Source organism: Tachypleus tridentatus, chromosome 2 (genome assembly GCF_004210375.1).
Source record: "Tachypleus tridentatus isolate NWPU-2018 chromosome 2, ASM421037v1, whole genome shotgun sequence".
In the NCBI taxonomy this organism is placed as follows: Eukaryota; Metazoa; Arthropoda; class Merostomata; order Xiphosura; family Limulidae; genus Tachypleus; species Tachypleus tridentatus.
This window is the reverse complement of record NC_134826.1, coordinates 122575689-122588788: the sequence shown is the minus strand read 5'-3', so window position 1 is coordinate 122588788 and position 13100 is coordinate 122575689. Positions and strand designations below refer to the sequence as shown.

General features: G+C 31.0%; 1 long non-coding RNA gene across 1 annotated transcript in view; it reads right to left on the bottom strand.

Annotated features, from left to right (window-relative positions):
- LOC143244988 (uncharacterized) overlaps positions 1–12374 on the bottom strand; it is a 30800-nt gene extending 18426 nt beyond the window's left edge. Inside the window, exon 1 of the long non-coding RNA XR_013025414.1 lies at positions 11951–12374. This is a non-coding gene — a long non-coding RNA (uncharacterized LOC143244988). The remainder of the gene's footprint in view (positions 1–11950) is intronic.
- Positions 12375–13100: the final 726 nt, after the last annotated feature.

Here is a 13100-nt window from a genome sequence, read left to right as displayed (position 1 = left end):
TCTGATAATATGCTAGTTATAAGAAGACACCGAATTCCGTAAGAAGCTACATTGCTATACAATTACATCTAGGAGTTTCAATGTTTCAGGTTAATAACGAAATGTGAGAAAACCCAAAATAGTTTACTCTTCTTATTTGTGACACACTAAACGTAATGGCCACAATAACGTTAATTAATAACAAAATCTACTGAAATCTAATATTTACTTCGAAATTATTGTAACAATTTTAAAGCTTACAATAGTATGAAAGACTTAATTTATTCGATATGAATATCTGAGGCCTACTTGTGTAGTTAAGCATTGTTATAGAAACAAGCTAATTAAGCTAATCTTGAGATTAATAATTTACTATAACCATTATTACACTGTGTTTTATTTTCAGAGATCGTGGAAAAGTTTCCTGGTCGAAAAATAAAACTTCTCCCTAATTATGTAAGTTTACTTATAAATTGGAATCCGGGTTTCTATATCTGTGGTTAGCAGAGCACAGATAGCCCATTATTTAAGAATGTGCTTAATTACAAACAAACAAAGAAAACCAAATGTTAAATGAAAATTTCACTACTTTTAGTCCCAAGTTTATTGACAAATCTGAAACTTGTCTTCTTTTGTTAAAGTCTACTGGAAACTTTTATTTTGGCCAAAATACAGTCTTAAATATTTGAACTTTTTCTCTCCAATGATAAATTGTTTGTTTGTTTTTTGAACTCGAGGGCTATCTGCGCTAGCCGTCCCTAATTTAGCAGTGTAAGACTAGAGGGAAGGCAGCTAGTCATCACCACCCACCGCCAACTCTTGGGCTACTCTTTACCAACGAATAGTGAGATTGACCGTCACATTATAACCCCCCCACGGCTGAAAGGGCGAGCATGTTTGACGCAATGGGGATGCGAACTCGCAACCCTCAGATTATAAGTCGCACGCCTTAACACGCTTAGCCATGCCGGGTTCCCCCCAATGATAAATTTACTGACAACTTTCATTTTGGTATCTCTAGTAAGTCAGCGGAACTTATAACGCTACAATCTCTAAAATCAGTTGTTCATAGAGAAGATATTGTGGACAGTTTATTGTATAGCTTTACGTTAAAACGAATAAACTTTTATTCTAGTTCAATGTTTACTTATAAATTATGTCAAAACTAACACTCTTGTCATATGTTTACTAAAACGTTTCAAACTCTGTCCTTTAGTCGTAAGTTTACTGACAAGCTTTAAAATTTTTCTGTTAGTCATAAACTTTTACTGACAAGCTTAAAAGTCTTCTCTTTATTGTTCCCCACTAGTACAGCGGTATGTCTCCACTGGGGTTCGATTCCCCTTGGTGGACTCAGCAGATATCCCTTTATTGATAAATTTAGTGTAATGTGTGAAACGCTTTTCTTTAGTCGTAAGGTTACTGACAAGCTTTAAATTATTTTCCTGTAATTATATATTTAATAACAAGAGTGAATGTTTTTCATTTTAGTCACAATTTTACTGCCAGTTTGAAACTCTTTAATTTATTCACAAATTTTCGCCATCATTATTATTTATATTGTGTATGTCACAACACTCAGTATATCTGTTAACTGCTGTTTTATTTAATGATTTACCCTACGCTAATACATTTGTGTGAACATTTTTCGAAACGTAGGACAAAAATATCATCATGATATTAACGTTTCAATCCATTTTAGCATAATTTAAAGGGGGAACGATTATCTGTAGCTTAGTTAAAATGTTTCTTTGTTATAAACACAAAGCTATACGATGGCCTACGTTCGCTCTATCTACGACAGGTATCGACACTGGATACATCAGGCTTACCGCTATGACATTAAGAACATTTTTTATTTTTAAAGAAGTAGTGATGATGAATTGTATAACATTTAACTCATAAAATCTGTACATTTTTATTTAAGTTAAAAACCTTGTATATAGACAGATAGTAAAAATAGAAATCGAAAACAATCAAACAAAATATGAATAGAAAAGGAAAAGAACTATGTCGTTTATATCTAAATCTTCTGTATTTGTCACGTGCTTCTAGAAATGTCCAAGCTCGCTATACTTGGTTATTTATATCTGACAGAAAAGGACAAAGTACTCCGTTGTTTTTGTAGAGTTTGCAAAGTCGACTGGAATAGACAACAGTTAACAAAAAGCTAAAAACAAATGACCAGTTAATCCTTTACATTTTATTAACGTACCGAAATAATTAATTAGGCATGTTCATAAATGTTCTGGTATAACTGGTCGTGTGATGTTTACTTTTTATTTTTTTATTAAGATACTGAACGTGTACAGTTGAAAACTGAGTTATTAAATGACGCGGAACTGCTTACTGATTTATTACTATTATCTCATTAAGTCACATACCATTTATTGTTGGGATTTTTAATTTTTGTCTGTAGCTGACTCTACCGTTACGTTAGATAAAACACGCATAAATGATAGTTATAATTACTAATTTGATTTTATAAAACTTCTTATAAGCTACTATTACCATTCTATAAATATTTATTGAATTGGTTATTGATTTATAATCTTCAGTATGTAGAACTAGAAATAAAACACTACGTATAATTCCCATGTTAGTTTCATATTGTCATATAAACAAAATGCTTATAAATTATAATAGGTTTTATTTTCACAAAATACATATAAAACGGTTTCCATCTTATTCATTTTTAATATTAATTAATAAGTATATATCTTAGTGAATTACATGATAATTAAATTGTTTTACAAATATACATATATATATATATATATTATTCAGTCATATATATATATACACACACATATGGGAAAAACGTCCTTAATATTACCTAATATATGACGATGAATACATAGATAGATGGAATGCAATGAAACCCCCAGAAAAAGTTTCCATGTTATGAAAAGTCGTTTCTTTACAGAGTGAAACGTGCCGCGAAGAAATGCATTAGCGGTCCCTTAACTTCAGACTATATACATGTAAGTTATGGAGGACATTAATGGAAGAAGCCACAGCAGTAGGTATAGACATGGGTTTCTGAATGGTAATCCTTGCTGAAAGGCAATGAAATTAGCGTAGGTTGACGGTATAGAGACCCCAGGTGTACTCCTCTCATTAGTTTTGATGTTTAACTATCTATCTATCTATCGAAGATGTATGAACAATATATTATTTCACAGAATGCATTATGAATTGGTTTGTAAGGATTTCAATAATGTTTTGTTACAAATAGCCACAAAGTACGATATTATAAATGATGAAAACAATAAGAAATGCAGTTAGAAACAAAGATAGGCTTACAACATAATGGGATATTTTGTTGTTTATTGGTACTGTTTTGTTTTCCTGAGAGGACACATACCAAAAACATTGTACTTGTGAAACAATAACCAGCAATAGACAGAAATGTTTTGTGTCTTCAGATCTTTTATAGTATTAATTCTTTGTTGTGGGTGGAACATGCCATAAGTTGATGTAAGTTTCAATACTAAACGAACACTAAGTAAAGTTTAATCTGATGAAAAAGCTCTGATGCACTTTATTTTGAAGATTAAGATTGCATTTATTCAAATACCTGTACTTGCAGAATGTTTGAAGACATTTACTAATCATTGATGTTTTTAGACAGCTCGGTTCAGGTAAAGAGAAAACTTTGTATTTCAGACGTTAAACAGAGTATTTTATAAAACCTAAACTGATATGATCTAGGTAAACTCTAATAGCTTGTAGATAACGGAGAATTATGCTTTCATTTCATTTGTTTGTAGCCTAGAGCTACACAACGATTTACCTGCGCTGTATTCACTGCAGGATCGAGCCCTGAATTTTATTATGGTAAACCATCATGGGTCATCTGAGAATGTGTGCGTCTCAAATCATTCAGTCGTTTTACCATATTGAATTGGTTCTTCTCAGGAAGAACCTACTTAATGGTGCTTGGGAACTAACAACTTAAGTTGTAATAATTTAAGTAGAAATCGTGTAGAGGATCAGATCCTTTAAAAATTCAAAGTTACCCATGTTTTTATAAGCTAAAAATAGTGATCTTTCGAAACGTCAAACTGGCTATCTTCTTTCCTTACTGAATACGCTATTAAAAGGCAAAATATTGCAAATATTTTCTTTAAAGGAAAGAACTGCAAATACGATGCTTCATCTACTCTCCACATCTGAGTAGTTGGAATGAAAGTACATTTGATCAGCAGTGTACTTTCTGTTATTTTCTACTGAAGAAACGATTGGTATAATAATTCCAATGAAGATCCTAAAAATATGGCTAACGTGAAAGTGTTCTCTGTAATTTTATTTTTATTTCCAGTAGAAACACATCTTCTGAAAACAAGCAAATAATTATCATTAATTAAATGCTGAAATTTTCCTTGACGAGTTAATTATTAGTAATCAAAACTTTCTACAATGCAAAAACGAAGGTTGTAATAGATTATTGTTTAAGTGTCATGTAGGTTCTGGTGTTTACTTTGTAATCCTTTTTGTTCATTGTGTTCACATCCAAAGGGATGAGACGTCCTGAATTATAACACCTTTACTTCACAAAGGACAACATTAGATAAAGAGGAAATGTAGTCCCTTGGCAAAAGATACAAAACTTTAACAAAAGTCATAGATCATAATAAAAACAAACATATTCTTTGGAACAGTATAAAAAATGAAAACTAGTTCTAGTACATTTAAATATGAAAGTCATTTAAGACTTTTATTTATCATATCAACGTTAAAGTGATTTTATTCCAGTTCAACTTAATAGCTAGACAAATGAATCCAGATATACTGTATACAGAAAACTGTATATAACATGCCAAGCTTTGTCTTATCAATGATAATTAATTTTTAAAGAAATATGCATCAAGGCATTCCAATGAACGGCTTCTCTGTTTGGGTTATTAACATCCATATGTGTATAAGATGAATTTCACCAATACATATATCAACAGTGATATTGATTGAAACTACACGTCTCAGGTGGTCGTATCTTGAACATGTTTACTTAATGTGCGTCTCTTATTGTAAAAATATTCCTTCTAGAATCTTTTAACAAATCACCACTGTCTGGTTATGGGTAATTTGAGATTCTTTTTTCTCTCTCTCTTGTTTTTAGTTACTACCAACAAATATCTCCTGTTGCTTTATTTGATTTTGTTGGTTAATCGGGGAAACATTGCATGTGAGCCAATTATAATAAAAAACTCGTATATATAAAACACTGTGAAGTTTATAATTTTATGAGATTCTCCTTGAAATCTATAATTCCATACCACACACATACACTATGAAATCTGTAATTTCATAAGATATTTTTGAAGCTTATAATTTTGTACTAGATACTGTGAAGTCTGAAATGTTAAAGATACAACACATAGTTTGAAATCCCATACAGAATATCATTTATGCATATATATACATATTTATTCATATAATGAATTCTAAGGGAGGTAGACGGAAAACATTTGCTAAAAATAATTATAGTAATGGTCTAACACGCCCTATACGATACATGCATTTCCCTTCATTAAATACACAAACCTGTCCTAAATGATATGATAGAAACTGTCTTCCATTCATTTAGGATGAACATTGTATGCGTATAAACTATGGAGCATAATTGTCCAGTTCTTTCTGTATTCGATATGAGCACTGAAAGAGACAAGTAATAACAAAAGGGCGTGACAAATCTTCTTTAAATATCAGTGAAAATGTCATCGTGACCATCTCATGTTGAAGCAAAAAAAGAGTCATGTAACAATCAATAAAACGAGACGAAGTTTTCAGATCGACAGTGGAAACAGAAAGTTATACACAGCTTTCTGGTGCAACTACTAGAACAAGAACAAAAACTTAAGGTAGAAAGTTTTTAAATAAACAGTCACTGAGTTCTACTCCCACATGTACTTTACTATGGAGAGCAGGAGAAGGAAATTTTGTAATTTAAGAAACTCATTGACTCCCAAACTTTTTTACTCTAAATAAATACTTGAGAATTACTTGTGTGAAGCCAATACGTAATCTTGGCTTATAAGCAGTTTAGTTGTAAACTGGTGCTACGCTGACAAGTGGGCATTAATATCTTATATCGTTTATTGTTAATTGTTGAATTATTTTTCAATTTTAGGTCCTTCTTCAAACAATAAAGATTTTATTGAGCGTGTTTTTTGAGAATTAATGAGAAACTGTTAATATTTTTTTCCTTTTCATTACGGTCTATAAAACTATATGAGTTCGTGGTGAGCAATAAAACAAAGCAACAAGACCAAATAATGACAAATTTTTTTTTGGTTTTTCAGGACTCGGCTGAAACAAGGTTTCTGTGAATGTTTTATAATCTGTCACCGAATGATTTAACAGCTCTTTCCTTACTTTGCAGACATGAAAGAGGTTAAATTGATTTCGATTGGATTAGCTTTAAGAAAGGATTGACAATTTCTCGAAACCAATTGTTTTATCGTCATCCAATAACAGTCAATTGAATAAAAGTGTTCAGTGTATTTCCATAGGTTGAATGATTTGAATTAATATTATTATATGAATGCTATTAACACACTCGATTAAATATGTTATTTTGATAAATGATTTAAAGGCCACAGTCTGTGATGAAAACCATGGTTTTTATATACTTTTTTTTTCTTTGGGAGGGGGACACATTCTTAAAAATGTTTACATTCCGAACAAAAATATTTCATTTACACGCGTCAATTAAACTTCCGTGCTTAGAAATAATAACTACATGATTTAACTATCCGTAATATGTGGTTTCCGCTTCACGGAAATCAGGAGTTAGACTATATGGAGCTTCTGTTAGAGACAAGATGATGTACAAATCTACACTTTCTTAACGAGCCAATGGAGGAGAAACAAGAGAAAATACAGGCGTAGATAAATCAGGTTGACAAATGGATGTGTCTCACGCAAAATACAACGAAGGTTTCTTAGGATAATAATGTACATCTATCTATCTATCTTTTTCTTGAAGGAAGGACACTTGGATAATAAAAAAATTAGAATTAAAAAATTTCACTTTTAGTGAAATACTAATTAAGTGGTTCTCTAGAATTGGTTGTCTACACAGCTTGTAAAGCCATGTATAGTATGTGTTAGAAAATAACGGGATATTACAACCATTGATGCAAATGGAGATCGTATTAAGGAATGCATGAGTTAGGGTTAACTCTATTCAATGGTTCATGCTTCCGATATTTTTTTTTTTAATAGAAGTATCCATAGTAAAACTTTTCTCATTGATATACAAATATTAATTAAAAGTAAACTTATTTGTTTTGTGACAACACAATATAAAATTTATCTTTGAATAAGTAATGTAACCTGGGAAGGAGTGACGTTTTAAATAATGAAATTAAAATGGTCTAAAGATCTGAACAAATATTTTAAAAAGAAATATTGAAGTTATTTTGATACGTTTAAAGTATCTTCAGAATGGGTACACACCAACGGTGGTGATATATACAATCTATTGAACTTACATTTTATTTACAAAACCAAAAATAAATATTAACAGCAGATGTTGAAAATTATATTTTAACATTATATGTAAAAAAAGAATACTCACCACTTGCGACTAGTTGTGGGAAATTAAATGACTCTTTATAAAAGAGAAAAAGCAAGAAAAATAATAAAGAAAGGATGACAAGATATTTTAAAATTAACATTTCAGCTCTCATAATATAGTAACACTAGCTTCGTAGATCAATAATTTGTTACCATACTAGAAGGCTGAAAATGGAATATGCTTTCTAAAAACTATTCAATATAGACAAACGCTTAATCGGTTGTCACAGACGACGATAACGTTACATGAATCTTAGAATGAGTTAGAATAATCCAAGGTTCTTGTTGTTTAATGTAGCTTGCTGCCTACGTTGTCAAATCTCTTCACATGTTTATTTTAAATTAGCTTGGATTTTTAATGTCATTATGAAACGATAATTAATAACTGAAATCATCTTAAATAGATATTCGTTCGTCTAGATTTATGTTTAATTTCAAAGTATATTTTTCCCGACTTCTCTGAACAATTAGTTGAAGAGGAAACGCTTGACAATTTTAAGGAAATGTAAACGTGTTAATCTTATTAATACATAAAATTAAAGATTTCTGATAATGTATATTATACACATATGACAGATGCTTAAGGCATCATGCATTAAAGATATATGGAGAAAAATAGAATAAAACTAAATCTGGTAAAGATAAAATGTATCCTGCTACGAGACAAATCAATCTGCAAAAGTGTGGTCTAAACAACCGTCTTTCGTATTTAAAGAAGTTATCTTAGCTTCTTGGTTTTGTGTAAACTATCGGTAGAAAATCTACAAACGTCATGGTAAAAGTGCATAAAAAACTTCAAAGTGATTCGCATATAGAAATACACAAATTACTGTTCCTCCAATGACCAAGCTATTTCCTGTTCTAATGTTATTCAATCTGTATATTTGCCATATCATTCCACCTTGATTACAGTGTAAGTGAGACACAATAGACTTATAATATTTTATTATAAGCGGATAATTTCCACTATATAAGTGTTGAATGTATTTTCATAGGTTGGAGGATTTGAATTAATATTACTCTACAAGTGATATTAACACGCACGATCAAATATGTTACTTTGATTAATTAATTAAAGGTTGCAATAAGAATTGATTGACAATTCTTTGAAACTAAGTGTTTGATCATCATCAAGTGATAGACAATTGAATATATTGAAGGCATAATGAAGTCTTTCTCATTATTGGTTATTTAACTATTCATAGCGGGAGATGTTTTCTCCTTTATTATTAGAGATCGATAGAACATTTTTTTTATCGTTCAATGTTACACCGTTAAATGTTAGAAACAGTCAACCCTGTAATATGACAGGTTCATAAGAGACTTCATTTTCATTATTGGGTGTCCTGTTTTTAGTAGTTGCTAAATAATCTACAAGGCCTTTAACTTTTCAATGATCAATGTTTATTGTTGTATTGTTACAGATTTATGAAACATTATTGGATATCTGTTTTTAACAGTTGACAAATAGTATAGATATACTATAAACAACAAGTTCTTGTGATCTGTCTATATGTGAGGTGGAGTTCCCTTTCCGGCTATCTGGTGTAAAACTAAAATATCTTGTACACCGTACGATACAAACATTATTATTTCAATCATGGACTGGTGCAAAACTCTCTTACACACTGTGTGATATAAATAAAGTATATCTATGGATAGATTGGTGTAAAACGCTCTTACGTTCTATATGCTGTATGATACAAGTAAAATCGTTCTGTACATACATTGGCGTAAAGATCTCGTATACACCAAATGACAAAAACAAAAACTTTCTACTCACAGATCGGTGTAAAGCGAGCTCTTTTGCAAAGCAATTATTATTAGAAGAAAGCTTATTATGAGATTGAGTTTTCTTGTACTCTGACTACTGTAACTTGTAAGTAAAACAGTTTTTCTGTTAATACTCGTATACAAAAAGTGTTACAAAATATTTTGTGAATCACAACTACGACAAAGGTAACGTCGATTGTTGTAAGGTTAAACTCACCCATCGTTATATGGAATAACTCATTTATTTTTAGCTTGTCTTATTGGTGAATTGTTACATAGAGTGTAAACATGTTCTTATGTTTTAAGTGCATTTACAGAATGCTTTTTTTGGATAAAATTTATCATAGTTACTTTGCACAACAGTTATTATTCTTAGACATCACAGCATGACTTTACCTAAAGAATAAATATGAAAGGGAAAATATTAATACAAAGATTGTTTATTTCTGAATTTTGCGCAAAGCTACTCGAGGGCTATCTGCGCTAGTCGTCCCTAATTTACTAATTTAGTAGTATAAGACTAGAGAGAAGGCAGCTAATCATCACCGGCCATCGCCAACTCTTGGGCTACTTTTACATTACAGTTGTAATGGTAAACTTGAGAGATTAAAATAACACTAAAATTCAGAGTTAGATTTCTGTGGTGGAAACAACGCAATAAATAATTCATTGTACATCAGTTTCAGGCTTTAGTTGTTAATGAAAGACCATAGTATGAAAACTTATTTATCCATTTTTCAACAAATAATAATTGTCAGTGCAAAGTTATTTTTCTGCATTATGTTCAGTCCCAATGTTGTGCTAGCTCTAGAGAACAGTATGACTCACTGATATTTTTCACTGCCAATGTTGTTTTAGTTCAATAGGATGATATGAATTTATGTTTAATCTCAATGTCGTTTAAGTTCTTTTGGACAGTATGATTCTATATTCCGTACTAATGGCATTTAAGACCTATAGAATGACACCACTTTCTATATTCAGTACCAGTGTCTTTTAAATTCTATAGAACGGAATGACTCTCTAAATTCTCTTCTTATGTGGTGTGAGATTTATAGTTTCCCAAACTTTTTAGTTTTCAGTTCGTGTTAAGATAAACCCAGGTACACAAGTACAATTATGGTATCCTTACATAAATCAACTAAGAAAATGTTTTAATATACGTGTTTAGTTTGTACATACAAGGCATACAAATTGCTTTTTCTTTTATCATAATGGCTGTTTCATTGTGAAGTTACAGATATGTTCAGCCCACTGCTGTGTTTTGCTATTAAAAGTTAAATTTGTTCACCCATGTGATATAGATCACTAATAAACATCTTTATTAATGAATGTTCGACTGCTAGCAGTTGGAGATGTTCACACATTTATTAATACACCTCTCTTTGAAGTCTTTTTCATTATTAGTTGTTTAACTATTAATAGTAGGAGATGTTTTCTCCTTTATTATTAGAGATCTATAGAACATTTTTTATTGTCAACCCTGTAATATAACAGGCTCATAAGAGACTTTATTTTCATTACTGAGTATCCTGTTTTTAGTAGTTGGCAAATACTCTACAAGTCCTTCAAGTGTTGAATCATTAACGGGCGGAGATGTTTATTGTTGTATTGTTATAAATCTATGAAACATTATTGGATATCCTGTTTTTAATAGTTGACAAATGTTAAAATATCTATTTTTACAATACTCTACGAGGCCTTTCTCATTATCAAGAGTTAAATTATTAATGGTCGGAGATGCTTATTGTTGTATTGTACAGATCCATGAAATATTTTCTTATTATAGAAATCTTATGTAATATAATATATCAAAGGAAAACGTTTTCTCTTTCAGTATTTAGAGCTACATGACTAAAAATTGGAGATGTTCACCGTTATATGTATTATAGAACCTTTCGGAACTTTTTATTCTTGTTAGAGTCCCCAACATTATTGAATTAAATTGCCAAGTCTTAATAAAGCGTATTTTCTCTAACGAACTATCTGATCTTTATTCTGTTCATAGTTTATTCATATCTTTCTTGGAAATCTTCTTATGAACATATATTTGTGCGGTGCCTTCGATGGTAAAAATTCCTCACTGTTACTTATTGTTATTCGCGACAAAGGTGCCTTGAATACATGAATCAGGAAAAACAACTATTTTAATTGTGCAGATGAAAAGCGAAAACCCAATTTATTTCTCTCATACGGTTAATTAGCAACGCAATGTGCAAAACGACAAACTTAAAGTACGCGTAAAATAGGAAAATGCTTGTCTAAGGCCTGAAACATATTTTTCATTTTCCGGTCTACTGTCCTTAAGGGCTCTTTTCCATAAATTATCAGTGATAGAGAGACATCTGGCGGCCACGCGACAACCTCATCAGTCACGTATCTTTCGTATAGTGAAGACTTTTTACACACACATAAATAGTTAATTTAGAAGTAGCTTCGCCATTGTTTCTGAGGAAGAAAATATTATCTATTAATGCAAGCTTCTTGAACTCTCTTATATACTTGTGCCCTCAACAAACTCTAATCAACGAGGTAAGTCTAGGCGAGAGAAGGTAGCAAGAAATAACGTCCTACCGAATTCACCGTCCCCTCCTTCCTTTCTTAGTCTAATCACCTGTGTTTTTGCCTTCTTTTTTCTTCTGTTCCAGAGACACTTTGGTTTCAATGATGAATGGTTTTGGGAGATACCAAGCAAGGTTGAAACGCTTCTATATCTAGGGAGTCTATGAATATTAAGAGATTGTTGGCGAGCCCAGCGGGCGTTAACGTTTTACTCCGGTAGGGGACCCCGTTTTAGCACGACAAGAAATGAAAATTTAAGAAATCTATTCGTTTATGGTTGACGTTTGACGTTGCATTTTTTTTAGGTACCTCTTAAGTCTTTCTACGATTAATGACGTCATATCCTAAAGATATGCTACTGTAACGCACTTGCCAATATTAACTTTTAGATATTTAATTTTAAGAATTGGTTATTCAGTTAAATCGAGCACCAATTTGCTTACTATTAATGGCGAGATTAAACTTAATATTCAAGCGTATCGTAGTCTATTTTCGTTTTAGCTTATTGAAAACTAGAACGATAAGTGAAAATAATAAACCTAAGTTTATTATCAATAAAATAAGTGGTAACGTTTAAACTGATCTTAAATAAAGCGTTATTTAAAACCTTTTATGAACACTTTGCATAAATAAAGATGTTCATATTTTTCATGATTTGTCTTATATGATATTGCTCCAAATTTCCTATGTATCGCTGCTAGGACTAATTTTCATCACAACTCTTGTGATTTCTTGAACTCAGAATTTCAATGTTTTCAAACAATATATAAATATATATACATTTTATCAGATAGATAAGTGCACACACGAGAAACTAGTTTTATTACTTTAGCTATGTTTTACTTATCTTAAAGTCAATCTTTAATTTATATGCATATATAAGTCATACGTGTGGATATAGTTAACCTCCATGGAATCTGAAAAGTGAAACTGCTTGTCTTTTAAACTTTAAATTCCTATAATATAACTTAATAAGTCCGTGATAAGTAAACTCATGGATCAACTTGGTTTGCGTGTATTTTTGTTCTGCTTTAGAATATTTATTGTGATAAATATACGAAACATTCCAGATGCACAAGTTGTCTCCTCAACTGATTCCAACTTTCGTGCTTCATAAACTGCATTTAATTGTTTTACAAAAATATCGTTAACAAAGAATTAAATTTCAGCACAACAGAACAAAAATTACTAAGAACAAAATC